The 13,676-nt window shown below is 46.7% G+C and overlaps 1 protein-coding gene across 1 annotated transcript in view; it reads left to right on the plus strand.

The window, feature by feature from the left end:
* Window positions 1-2,370: 2,370 nt before the first annotated feature.
* LOC101952637 (NACHT, LRR and PYD domains-containing protein 3-like) overlaps window positions 2,371-13,676 on the plus strand; it is a 31,211-nt gene continuing 19,905 nt past the window's right edge. Inside the window, exon 1 of the mRNA XM_065591908.1 lies at window positions 2,371-2,516. The gene's annotated coding sequence lies outside the window, so the exon portion shown is untranslated. The remainder of the gene's footprint in view (window positions 2,517-13,676) is intronic.

Consider the following 13,676-nt stretch of genomic DNA (forward strand, 5'->3'; position numbering starts at 1 on the left):
TTCGTCTTAACACACTCCCCTCCCCTCCCCATTACAACTTAGATTTTCTGTTTGCTGTTTTACATTAGAAAGGCAGGTCATGTCTACGCTGGCATACTGTACAGCTGGGATTACCCTAAACCTTTTCCTTAAAATTCCCCATTGGCGCACTAACCCTGGCAGGAATGCTAGGTTAGTAACGGTGCTGGCAGCCTGAGGATGTGCAGCACCTTTACGTTAGGCCCAATGATTGCACTGTAAAAATGATGCATGAAATAGGCCCTCTACACTGATTCCTTGGGGAACTTTTCTGTGTGGAGATGTACCAAGCAGGGCCCATTTCTCAGCTCAGGCCCTAGCTGGCCCCAAAACCTTTGTTTTCTGAAGAACACTTGGACAGATTGAGGAACTGCTCTAGACAGTCACCCAGGAAAGTCTTTTATGGATAACACCAAGAAATATTGAAAAACAAACATCCTCTTGTGTGTCTCTTTCTCATCCCATGAAGGGAAAAGCCCAGTAGAAAAGATTAGTCATCATGAGATTTTAAACTCAAGTTTCAGGCTTGTTTTTTCTTGTTTTTTGGAGATCCCAGGTCAGCACAAACAATTAACAGCATAGGGCAATTCAAACAGCTGGAAAAAAAAATCACATATAGTATGTTATGTTTTAAAATCTTACGCACTTGCAAGCACCTCTTCAAGCCACCCTGACTTTGGATGACATCATGCTGATGCAGGTGACTAGGAAGCAGAGAAGGGGCTTATTCAAGAAGGCTAAGGACAGATCAGCAAGATGTGTGATGTTAATTCACAAGGATTGCTGCAAGACTGGAAGGCTGTTGCAGCCTATGCCAGCACAAATGATAGGGGTGCGCTACCAAAATTGAGCACTTTCTTTGCCTTAAACACTGCTTTCTATCCTCTTCAGACATGCACAAAGTGCACAGAAAAATCGAGGGGAGTTCCACAGTGACTGTCGAGAACTTTAATAATTGCTAGGTCTTTGCCTCTGCAATTCCTATGCCTGTGAAATGTTATGATGTTACATTTACCTCCTCGATTGCAATGATGAATTGACTATTAAATACACCTCTTCCTGGTGCCATAAGATTAGTATGGCTGTGCAATCTCTATGAGCAATAATTGTTATGAGGTGACATATGCCACCTAGAATGCCGTGATAAAATGATGTTAAAGATACCTTATACAACGCTATGATAGCCTTATCCTCATGCAGGGCATGCAAACTATTTATTTTTATGGCTTATTTTTCTATATCATGTTTCAATAAACTTATTCACCAGTTCAAAGTTTGATTATTTGAATCAGCTGTGTGAGAGCGTGGGTAGGGGAAGAGCTAGCATGTGGTTGCCATTTTGAGCACATGGATGGTGGAGTGGATGGCGCGTTGGTCGGCCAGTAGAGATGCGGGCAGGGAAAGGGAGGAGAAAGAGGGGGTTTATGGTGAATTACAGCCTGGCAGGGGCCAGTGACCATTCCATTTTATGGCCAACAATCTGCTTTAGAAGTGATGTCCCCCAGCGCAGTCGCCATTTTGAGTGGGGCTTAAAGCTTGGAAAAGCTCCTCCTAGCTTACATCTGTCAAAAATGTCTGCAGCTGCCGGGCACCCAAAAGCTGGACTTTATAGATTGGAAAACAATGGATCAGAATAAATAGGCTCATAATCAAGTGCTCTCCATATCTACTAAGGGTTGGACAAGAAGTAATTGGCTCAGCTTGCAGCAAGGGAGAGAGAGAGACTGGATAATAGGAAAAACTTTGACTGTAAGGATATATAACCACTGGATCAGGTTACCTATGGAGGCTGTGGCATCCCCATCATTGGAGGTTTTTAAGAACAGATTAGACCAGTGGTTCTCAACCTGCAGGCAGCTTGAGTCCAATCAGCACACAGCTGTGGCCCATGTGACATCCTCAAGTCCATCCAGGTAGTATATGTATTGTGTGGATGTGGCCCACATAACACAGAGAGAGCTACATATGCAGCCCACAATGGTAAATAGGGTGAGAACCACTGGGTTAGACAAACACCTGTCTGGGATGCTCTAGGTTCATTTGATCCTGCCTCCGTGCAGGGGGCCGGCCTAGATGTCCTCTCAACATCCCTTCCCACCCCTATATTCCTATAATTCAGTGTACATAGGGACTGAGTGCCAGTACTGTAATTTTACCTGGCCTTTGCACAGGCCATGCAAGGTGGGGGAATGCTTATTCACACTTCCCCCCACCTGTTCCCATGCATGCACTAAAAGCCAGGCAAAAATTGGTCCTAAGAGGCTCCGACTGTGTTAAGGTGGGTGAAGGGTTAACTTTGTAAAGCGGTTGCTCTGAATTTCACTTTCACAGGTGGTGTTTTCCTCACTCTCTAAAGCAGATTGAAGGCTGGGGAGAGAGGGCAGAAGGGCTGCTTGTTCCCTGTCCTGGGTTCTTTTTGTCTCTGTATTTGTGGGACTAAACAGCAAACCGGGGCAAAGAAAGGAAGCTGGCTCCCAAGTTCTCTGTGGACTTTCACAGTAAGTGCATCACACTCTGTTTTACCTTGACTTAAATTAATCTTGCTTAATCAACAGCTTTATGAAGTTAGAGGAGGGGAGTTATCTCATGCTGCCTGTCTGTCAATTGTAAACCTAAAACTGTGTTAAGGAGGAATCTTTCCCCTTGCTCCTCTAGTATCTTGCAGCTTTATGCTTCTTTGGCAGCTTTACATCTGACAGAGGTTAGGATTCCATAGCCACTACTAAGCCTGCACCTGAACGACCTGCATTTGCCGTTTTGAACACAGTTGGTCTTTAGAAAGTTATAAAGAGTTTTCTTGCAAACTCATGAACTAGACAGGGCCGACCAGAGGGGGGGATGCAATTGGGGCAATTTGCCCTCACGAGAGTTTTTTGGGGCCCTTCACTCGCTCCAGGGGCCCCGGAAAACTCTCGCGGGGCCGGGGCTCTCGGCGGCGGGGGGTCCTTCCGCCCCAGGACCCGCTGCCGAAGTGCTGGGTCTTCGGCGGCAATTCGGCAGCGGGGGGTCCTTCCACTCTGGGACCCACCACCGAAGTGCCCCGGGACCCGCCGCTGAAATGCCGGGTCTTTAGACGCATCTGGCATTAACTTCTAAAGAAGAAGTATCTTAATCCCCTAGACTGCTTTGAAACATTTTAGCCACAGGTGGTTGTTTATGATCTCTCGCTGTCTTGAAAGCCATCACACACCTGTGTATTCTGAAGGAGGGAAGAGAAGACCTGGAAGAGGGAAAGGGGAAACATGGAAATAGGAGAAAGGAGTGGGGAACAGATGGAATGTGGCAAGAGGAGAAAGGAGAGGGAAAACATGGGAAGGAAAAGGGCACATGGAATGGGAAGAGAAGAGATGTGGAATGGGAACAGGGGAGGGTGGGAGAGAGAGGAAGAATTATAGGGCCTGTCTTCACTACCATGCTAAATCGTTGCCGCTGCAGCATGTCTGGTGAAGACGCATTACATCAACGTAACTACTCCACCTCAGCCAGATGACATAGCATGGTGTAGACACCACTTTAAGTCGATGTAAGTTACGTCGCTCAAGGGGGTGGTTTTTTCAGACCCTTGAGCGACGTAACTGGTAGTATAGACAAGCCCATAGGAAACTAAGGAGAGAAAGAAGACCTGCAGGGTGAAGGAACATTGAAAGTTGTGGGGCGGGACCCAGAGAAGATGGGAGGAACAGTTTTTGGGAGCTGAAGGAGAAATCCACCAAGAGTCTTTCTCAGATAATATTGTGGGGTTACAAGTGAGCTCCTGGAACAAACTAGTCAATCGAAGAGCATCAGGCACGCAGGCCTGGATGGGTCACACCCATGAGTTCAGAGGAGAGTGAAGAATGAAATGGCTCAGCTCCTGACAATAATATGCAAACTCATCTATATGCTATATCAGAGGACCTAGATCAGTAGCAAACCTACTTTTAAGAAATGTGCTGGGTGCTCCTGGGAATTATATACCAGTGAGCCTTACTTGTGCACCTGGTCAACTGAATGAAACAAAAATGAAAGAAACAATTATAAAAGCCTTAAACCAAATACAATGTGATAGGAACAGTCCCACCATCACTTCTGTAAAGGAAACCCAGGCTCCTCTCATCTTCCAGAATTATTTGAGCAAGATGATAAAATAGTGGGCAAATTGGAAGTGGATGGTTGACATAGTTTATCTAGATGTTCAAAAAGCTTTTGACAAAGCCTTTCTCAAGGGTATTAAAGAAATTTACCCTGAGGTGAGAAGTAAATTACCGTCATGGATTAGAAACTGGTTTTGGGACAGACAAAGAATAAGAATAAATGGTCAGCTTTCAACATGGCAAAAGGCTAAAAGTGAAGTACCATCCAGTTGTGCATTGCATTGCTGCTTATTGGATTCACTAATGACATGGAGAAGGGCAAGAACAGTGAAGTGGCCAAAACTATTTGGGTTTCTCAGGACTAGAGAAGACTGCGAGAAACTTCAGATGGACTTCATGCAAAGCTAGGCAAGTGGGCCACACTAACCGATGAAATTAAATGTTGACTAGTGCAAGGTGATACATAATTTGAACTATTCATACACATTACTAGGTTCCACATCCAGTGTAACCACTGAGGAAAAAGTTATCACTGTGAGCAGCTTAGTGAAAACCTCTGCCGAATGTGTAATATAGGTCAACATGCCCACCCCTCCCCAAAAAAGTACTTATGATGTGTAAAGAATGGAATAGAAAATACTGCAAATATTATCAGAGGTGACAAGATAGAATGGAACATAAAGTAATGAATGGGTTAGAGAAGGTAGGTCTTATTTAGCCTTTCATAAAATGAGAGCAAGAGGATAGTCAATAAAATTGAAAGGCAACAAGTTTAAAACTAATAAATACTCTTTGCCACAAGGTATACAGTGTGTAAATGAGTTCCAAGAGTTAATTATACATTCACAAGCTCATCTTTGAGAAGATGGATTCATATATTTTAAGGCCAGTTGGGAGCATTACGTCATCTAGTCTGATCTCCTGGATAACACAGACTCTTAAAATTCACCCAGTTACTCCTGTATTGAGCCCAATCACTTGTGTTTGACTAATGAATATCTTCCAGAAAGGCCTCCAGTCTTGATCTGAAGACATCAAGAGAGGGAGGAGCCACAACTACCCTTGGTAGTGTATTCCAATGGTTAGGGGCTCTCACTGGTAAACATTTGTGCCTTTATTCTACTTTCAATTTGTCTGACTTTCACTTCCAGCCATTGGTTCTTGTTATGCTTTTCCCAGCTAAATCAAATAGTCCCTTAGTACCCAGTATCTTCTTCCCACGAAGATATTTATACACTGTAATCACATCACCTCTCAGTCTTCTTTTTGATAAACTAAACAGATGGAGCTCTAAGTCTCTCCCTGAAGGGTATTTTCTCCAGCTCTTGAATCATTTCTGTGACTCCTTTTTGCATCCTCTGTAATTTTTCAACCTCCTTTTACAGAGTGGCCATCAGAAGTGTACACAATACTCTAGTATTGGTCTCACCAATGCCATACACAGAGGTAAAAATCACTTCTCTACTCACTGATCCCTCATTTACACAGCCAAGGTTTGCATTAGCCCTTTTTGGCATGGCAACGTACTAGAACCTCATGTTGAGTTGCTTATCTGCTATGATCCCTAAATCTTTTTCAGAGTCAATGCTTTCCAGGATACAGTCCCCCATTCTGTAGGCAGGGCTTGCATTCTTTGTTCCTAGATGTATGACCTTTCATTTGGCCGGATTTTGTTTGAAGGGCCCAGTTTACCAAGCAATCCATATGGCTCTGTGGTGGGTATATCTACACTGCAGCCAGAGGTGTGATTGCAGCATGTGTAGACACAGCTGAGCTAGCTTTGATAGAGCTAGCTAGCTAAAAACAGCAGAGTAGTCACCAAGGCATGGGCAGAGGATGGACTAGCCGCCCAATGACAATTCTGTCTAGGATCCTGGGTATGTACTTGGGCAGCTAGCCATGGCTACACTGCTATTTTTAGCGAGCTAGTTTGTTCCAAGCTATCTCGGGTATGCCTACCCATGCTGCAATAGCAACTCAGATTGCAGTGTAGACATATCCTGCGTGACTGCCCCGTCCTCAGTATTATTTACTACTCCACCAACCTTTGTGTCATTCACAAATTTTACCAGCAGTGATTTTTGTTTACTTCCAGATCATTGATAAAAATATTGACTAGCATTGGGCCTAGAACCAAACCCTTCTGAACTCCACTAGACCCACCCCCATTTAATACTGATTCCAACTGACTTCTATCAATCAGTCCTTAATCCATTGAATGTGTGCTTTGATATTGTATCCTACTAATCTTGTAATCTGAATGTTGTGCAGTGCTAATCAAAATACCTGACAAAAGTCTATTACATCTCAACAGTTACTATTGTCAACCACATTTGTAATCACTCCAAAAAATGAAATCAGGTTTGTTTGACGAAACCTATTTTCCATAAAACCATGTTGATTGGCATTAACTGTATTCCCACCCTTGATTTTTTTATTGATTGAATCCCATATCAGCTTTTCCATTAGTTTGCCCAGGATTGATATCCATCTAACCGACCTATAGTTACATATGCATTCCACGTGTCCATTTTGAATATTGGCATGACATTAGTAGTCTTCCAGTCTTTGAGAATTTCTCCAGGATTCTAAGATTTATTAAAACTTAACATCAGCAGGTCAGAGATATCCTTAGTCAACTCTTCTAGGATGCTTGGGTGCAAGTTATCTGGGGCCTGTTATCCCTAGTAGATGATGTTTAACATCCTCAGTTGTTACTAATGGACTGGAAACTACTTCTTCATCCTCATGTGGGATGAGATCTGAGTTACTACAGAGAATTCTTTCCTGGGTGCTGGCTGGTGAGTCTTGCCCACATGCTCAGGATTTAACTGATCACCATATTTGGGGTCGGGAAGGAATTTTCCTCCAGGGCAGATTGGCAGAGGCCCTGGAGGTTTTTCGCCTTCCTCTGCAGTGTGGGGCATGGGTCACTTGCTGGAGGATTCTCTGCACCTTGAGGTCTTTAAACCATGATTTGAGAATTTCAATAACTCAGACATAGGTTAGGGATTTGTTATAGGAGTGGGTGGGTGAGAGTCTGTGGCCTGTGTTGTGCAGGAGGTCAGACTAGATGATCATAATGGTCCCTTCTGACCTTAAAGTCTATGTGATATGAATACATTATCCTGCTTCTTTCCAAATACAGATCGGAAACAATTATTGAACACTTCTGCCTTTTCTACATCTGTATTAACAATTTCACCACCTCCCTCTAATAGCAGGCCTATAGCATTTTTAGGTTTTATTTTGTTCCTGATCAACTTTAAAAAACTCCTTCTTACCATCTTGCCAGCATGGATTTTTCCTAATATCTTTAGCTTCCCTTTTGAATTTTCTGCACCTCATAACTTCTAATTTATATTGGTTGTTATCTATTTCTCTTCTTTCCATTTGTTCTATACTGTGCTTTTATTTCTAAATGCTGACTTTGCTTCTCCACTGAACGGGGATGGGCTCCTAGCCAATGTTGTCCTCTTTCTTGATTATGGAAGTGTGGCTTTTTGGCCATCTAATAATCACTTCTTAAAGAATTTACTCTCTTTTCCCAGAATAAAGGTAATCGGGCTATGATCTCTGGTCCCTAGGCAACCATCAACTTCCAATCCAGTGATCAAGTCATCTTTATCCATCCTAACAAAGTCCAAAATAGAGTTGCCTCTGGTTGGGTGCAAAACCTTTTGTGTTAGAAAATTATCTATAAGTTCCAGAAACTCTAATGATGCTTTGCTGCTGGCTGCATGAGATCTCCAGCATGTGTCCGAGTGGGTGAACAGCCTCTTCTGAAGCCAAAGCTAATACTGGTCTATGGATCATCTAGCCAGAGGTGCTCTCACAGAGGATATGGTGTTACTCCTGTGCCTAGAACTCTTCTCTTGAACAACATGCCAGAGTTCCACCCAGGGCCTGAGAGTTTCACGGCTCTCCTGTTACCAAGCATGCAACACTGCCATGAATCTGTGTGAGAGACAAAACTGCTTCTCATTCACCAGGCAAATTTTAAAATTTGGGGTCAAATCCTTCCCTTGTATAATGGCCACTCAATGCAGTGGGTTTACAGCAGCAATTCATAATACTTCCCTTGACTGTTAACACCTGAATGTAGGTTTTATAATAGAAATTTTAAGTATCACTTTCTGAACGTGACAGCAAAATACACTGGGAAACCCTGCAGGTACCAGGCTCTTGGATCACAGACGTCCTTTGTTGTTCTTTATGATCAGTCATTAAGCTGTTAGGACTGGCCTTGTGAGCTGTGCTATCATTCAAGTGACGTGCAGAACTGCTCTTATCTAAAGCCTTAGCTGCTGCTGAGCACCTAGCTCCGTTATAGCAGGTAACTGGTCTACAGGGACTATTCACCTGGCTTATCTGCCATCTCCTCTTCAAACAGTGCAAACTCAGTCGATACATTCAGAACGAAAGTAGACATAAGACATTTACGAGGTGTCATATTTATGTAAGACAAATCAAAGCTTGTGCTGCCCTATTCTGGCATTACCGAAAGCTAGCCTGTCCTGCGGTGCAGGCCAGGCCAGGCAGGAAGGCTACCCTAGTTTGTACCCCTGTTGGAAGGCACTTAGAGACCATTGCAGAGGTTCAGAATCACTCCGGCCACTCCTCCTCCCATACCCAACATGCCCCCTCCCTTCTCTGGCCTGTCTCCATCCCACACCTGCTCCCTACCCAGGAATGGCCCCTGTGGCTACTGCAGAGGCAGTTGTGAGTTGACTGCACGGGCTCTGCGCTGGCATAGAGGCCCGTGTCTGGTCTAGAGCCCTTATGGCTGCCCTATGGCACAGTGTGCCATTTCTCCACATTCCCCTACACTTTCTCAGTCCCCTCCTGCCTCACATATTCCCTTGTACCCTTCCAGTGCCCTTCTGTTCCCATAACATTCCTCTGCAGTCCCTCGGACTCCTCCTGCATCCCACACTCCCCTTCCATGTCCCAGTGTCCTGGCCTGTTCTGTAGCCACAAAAAGCCATATTGGTGGTGGGAGGCCTGGCTTCAGTCCCAGTGGAAACGTCATCAAGCTTTACCAAGGGCAGCCTCACTTTTACATCCCAACTTAGAAGGGAATTAGACACCTCTTGACTGAGGGCAGAGGCAGCCTGTGATTTCAGTCCCCTTGGAAATAATGGGTGGCCATTGCAAGTGAAAATGTTCAGGTTTGATGTGGGAAATCAGAAGATCATGAGAAACTTAAAAAAAATCCCACCCAAATTGCATGAGATTTGCGATACACTCATAAGAACTGGAACCTGAGAGAGAGAGAGAGACAGAGATGCACAGAGGGTTTTCCCTGTTCCCCTCAGGCTCTCCCTGTTCTGAAGGAATGAGGCTGCTTGTTTCCCCAGACACCCCTTCTCAATATCTCTTGCTGTGAAATCCTAGACCGTAACTAGGAACAGGGCATTGCCGGGCCTGTAACCTCCTTTAAAGGGCCAGCCAACCCTTCATGGGTATATTCCTTTTTAGGGAACATAAGAATGGCCATACTGGGTCAGACCAAAGGTCCATCAAGCCCAGTATCCTGTCCTCTGACAGTAATGGCAGGTGCCCCTAAGGGAATGAACAGACAAGTGATCCATGCCCTGTCACCCAATCCCAGCTTCTGGCAAACAGAGGCTAGGGACACCATTCCTGCCCATCCTGGCTAATAGCTATTGATGGATCTATCTCCCATGAATCTATCTAGCTCCCTTTTGAACACCGTTATAGTATTGGCCTTCACAACACCCTCTGGCAAGGAGTTCCAGAGGTTGACAGTGTGTTGCGAAGATGGTCAAGAACTTGATTCCATTTCAGCCCGCCTTGGGCCTTGATATCAGTAACATCTCAGGGAGGAAACAGTCCAGGTTTAGGTTTTCTTTTGGTGTGGAGACCTTTTGATCTGCAGCAGGATGGGAGAGGACACAGGGGCTGTTGTCTAAAATTTGACTCCCACTGCCAGATGGAGTGGGGACTCAGTCTCACTTTCTATAGACACCCCTTCCTCCTGACTTCTGTATATGTGGTAGACATTTTGCTGAGACACCTTATATGAAATCGATTTTGTAGGGCTACGTTCAGAACCCATGTAAGTGATGGCGTAAGTTACAAAAATGTAGTGTATAGGGTAGTGCCCTTTTAAATAGTTTGTGAGCCCTCTAGTACTGCTCACTGTGTTCTATGTCTCAGATACCAGTCAGAACAACAGTGTGTATATGTAGCTAGGCCTTGCACTTTGGAGGTGTAGCAGAGCAGTGACTCACCGGCACGGCGCCTCCTGCTGGTCGTCCTGGAATTAGCTCTTTCAGCCCTGGAGCGCCCTCTATGGGCCAGTGTCTCACCCTCTGTTACCTGCCCCTCTGCAGTCCCTTTATCTCCAGCACGTGAGGGCCCCACGTCCCTCCCAGACCACGGTGCCCCTTACCTTGGGTGCTGCCCCTCACACAGGGAACCCCACTCCCCTGATCCCACCTCGCCTCAGTGACCCACTGCCAGTCCTCATCTAGCCCCTTTACTCAGGGGCAAACTTAGGGTTACCATCCGTCCGTATTTCCCCGGACATGTCCGGCTTTTGCGTCTCTAAATAGCCGTCCGGGAGGAATTGGTAACAAGGTTAAAATGTCCGGGGTTTTTTTCTCCCTCGCCTCCCTCCCTCCCTTCCATGCAGAGTGTGGCTGCTGATTGGGCGGCTAGGCCGATTGACCCACTCCCATTGGCCTCCAGCAGCCAGAGCCCTCCCCTGCTCCCCCCTCCCTCTCTCTGTAGTCCTGTGTAACACACAAACCGACCCACGTGGAGCCAGAATGGTAAGAGGAGTGGGGGGGGGGCAGTCAGGGAGTGGGGGAGTGTTGGATGGGTCCCCAGCCTCCACCTGCCACCCCCCCTCGGTGCATCCCCCCCTCGGTGGGTCCCCCATCCCTGTCTGCCTCTCCCTTGTCTGCTGTGCTGGCTCTGGCAGTACACGCAGACAACTGCTGTCTGCTGCCCCCGGGTCCTAGTGCCCCCATCCACTAATGGGAAGACAGGCTGCCCTTACCCTGCCCTTCCACCCTAGCCCTGAGCCTCTCCAACACCCCAACCCCCCCCCAGCCTTCATCCCCACACACCCTAATCCTCTGCTCCATCCCTGAGCCCCCTCCTGCATAGATTCATAGATTATAGGACTGGAAGGGACCTCGAGAGGTCATCGAGTCCAGTCCCCTGCCCGCATGGCAGGACCAAATACTGTCTAGACCATCCCTGATAGACATTTATCTAACCTACTCTTAAATATCTCCAGAGACGGAGATTCCACAACCTCCCTAGGCAATTTGTTCCAGTGTTTAACCACCCTGACAGGAACTTTTTCCTAATGTCCAACCTAGACCTCCCTTGCTGCAGTTTAAACCCATTGTTTCTGGTTCTATCCTTAGAGGCTAAGGTGAACAAGTTCTCTCCCTCCTCCTTATGACACCCTTTTAGATACCTGAAAACTGCTATCATGTCCCCTCTCAGTCTTCTCTTTTCCAAACTAAACAAACCCCTCATGAACCCCTCATCCCCAGACCCACAGCCCTCACCCCTGCATCCCCTCCTATCCCCAAACTCCCTCCCAATCCCCCTCCCTCTTCCCACACACCCCCTCCTGCCCTCAAACTTCCTCCTAAAGCCTGCACCCCCTCCCTTTGCACCGCCTCTCACCCCCAAACTCCATCCCAGAGCCTGCACCCCTCACCCCCTCCTGCACACCCACCCCCTGCCCCAGCCCGGAGCCTGCACCCAGCACCCAAACTCTATCCCAGAACCTGCACCCCTCCTGCACCCTAATCCCCAGCCCAGGACCTGCACCCCAGACCTCCTCCCCCCACCCAACCCCCCTCCCAGAGCCTTAGGCAGGTGGGGTGGGGGGTTCTGGGCACCACCAAAATTTCTACAACCCTGCCACCCATGCGAGTGGATAAGGGTCAGGGCAGTCAGGGGACAGGTAGGGTCCGGGGGGGGGGGGCAGTTAGGGTAGGGGGTTCTCAGCAGGGGACAGTCAGGGGACAAGAAGCAGGGGGGGTTGGGGTTCTGAGGGGAGCAGTCAGGGGGTGGGAAGTGGGAGGGAGTGGATGGGGCGGGGCTAGGGCGGGGCTTCCCCCCAGTGTCCTCTTTTTTGTTTGTGGAAATATGGTAACCCTAGGCAAACTGCAGTATGCAATGGCCACTCATCATTGGCTAGGGGGTTGGACCTGCTGCCTTTCCCTACAGCCCCAGTACCTCCTTAGACCTTCCTGTCAGGCCTCAGCCTGGTAGATCACCAGGTCTGAGCTCCCCATCTTAGACTGCCCCTTCCCCAGCACTGCTCTGTTGAAGATACTCTGTACTCCCAGACAGCCAGGTCCTTCCCCCTCCAAGGCTGGAGTGAGACAGGCTGCCTGCCTCCTAGTTCACAGCCCTTTTTATACCACCCCTCCCAGGCCCAGATTGGCTGCTACCTGCCCTCCCCTGATTGGCTCCTCGGGGCAGCCCTTTCCCAGAGCTGGTTTTAACCCCTTTCTGACTGAAGCGGGGTGAAAGGCTGCTTGAGAGGCTGCTGAGTGTAGTCAAAGAGCAAAATAAGCTTAAATGTGAGTTTTTCAAAGACTCAAATTGCACATGGCAGCTACACCACTGATAAGATGATTTGCATAAATCAAAAGAAAGTTGATGCAAGTCCAGAAGTGCTCTTAGTGCGCAATAAGAGTGTCTATATGGAGAGTTAGTGCCAAATAGCCAGTCCGCAATAGCTATTCCGGGCTGTTTCCCTGTGCAGATAAGCCCTTACTCTAGTTATAGACATCCAGCTCTAGTTTCCATTTTTAACCTACCGAAAGGAGTCCTGACAACGGCTCCAGCATGATTACAGAGCTGAGCGATATTCTTGGGGGGCTCTTGGAGTCAGGGCTGGCTCTAGGTTTTTTGCTACCCCAAGCAAAAAAAATTTTGGCTGCTCCTTCCCCCCGCACCAGCCCTGGGTCACTGGTAACTCGCTCCCAGGGCAGGTCATTCAGCAGGAATTTTGGATGTGCACAGAACACAGACAGGATTGGTTCCATATGGTTACAGAACTGCAGTAAAGTGGAACAATTTTCAGCTTGTGTGATTGGAGGCTATCTGGATGCATATTATAAGACTGTCCTACATAAATGAGGAAAAGTTGAGGTGCCTTTATTATTCTTTTGTTCCATTCTTTGTTTCTATGGGGAATTTGCCAATGCAATATCACTGTCTTCCTTTTAAACAAATCAAACTAAAACTTAAAAATAATAATAATAATAATAATAATAAAAAAGCAATAGCTGTTGAAATAGCAATTCCAGTCCTAATAATCACTGGGAAGCATTTCTTGCTCAATTTATTTCTACTTTTTCCTACAGCAAGTTACAGTGGATCAGTATATTTGATTTGGGGGAAATGAAGTAACAGCTGCCCCAATTGAGCTTGAGCACTCTGGAATTTTGAGGGCGTTCAAATCTGGAAGGCAGGTGCTGCATTCCCTTTCTGAATATTAGCTAAATCTGGAAAAGAAAAGTCAATTTCTGCTTCCGTGGCTCAGAAATGTAAATCCTCCTACGTGCCTGGTACTGTATC

Source organism: Chrysemys picta, chromosome 4 (genome assembly GCF_011386835.1).
Source record: "Chrysemys picta bellii isolate R12L10 chromosome 4, ASM1138683v2, whole genome shotgun sequence".
NCBI lineage: Eukaryota > Metazoa > Chordata > Testudines > Emydidae > Chrysemys > Chrysemys picta.